Source organism: Oratosquilla oratoria, chromosome 20, assembly GCF_046742065.1.
Source record: "Oratosquilla oratoria isolate Oo_2021 chromosome 20, ASM4674206v1, whole genome shotgun sequence".
Taxonomy (NCBI): domain Eukaryota; kingdom Metazoa; phylum Arthropoda; class Malacostraca; order Stomatopoda; family Squillidae; genus Oratosquilla; species Oratosquilla oratoria.
Window position 1 is genome coordinate 20,055,291 of NC_134796.1, and position 717 is coordinate 20,056,007.

The window sequence follows — 717 nt, forward strand, 5'->3', positions numbered from 1 at the left end:
GATCACGGTCAAATTCTTTGGCTATTTCTAAGGTAAATATCTTATTATGAATACTTTGGACAATTTTAGACTTCTCAGCTTAACTCAAAGCACGCTTAACTCAAAGCACGCTTAAACAGGCTGCAAGTCACCAAAATGGCTGCCGTTTGATTACTATTGCGCAGATTAGCTTAAAATTTTAGATCTGCCCATGTGTTAGTATTGCCATATAACATACCAAATTTCACTAATTTTTATTAAAAACTATCGGAGTTAGAACATAAAAATAGATTTGCATATAATTCTGGCACACAGTGTACATCCCACCCTAGGCCGTCTCACTTCTTCCAATCCCATGATGTCTATTTTCATTCTGTTCATTTCTCTTTTTATATTTGCCAGTTTGCTCGTCTGGTACAAGGTTCTGACGTTCCATGTCGTTCATTTCTAATTCTGTTTGTGCCGTTTGTTTTATTTGTTTTATTTGTACTGCTTGTTTCATGGGCAGTAATTTGTTGACGGTGAAGGGCCACCTGCTCACTATAGTCATCTAGACCTGGCGAGGTAACTACTCCATTATTATTGGAATAGTTCCTATTTACGCGCCTTTTTTTTTTCTTTTTTTTTTTTCTTTTTTTTTTCTTGTTTGTTCCGTGGTCTCTTGGAAGGTTACGTGGTAAAGTTTCCAGCGCTTTTCCACGTCATAGTCATTGGCTATATATATTTGTTAAATTCATT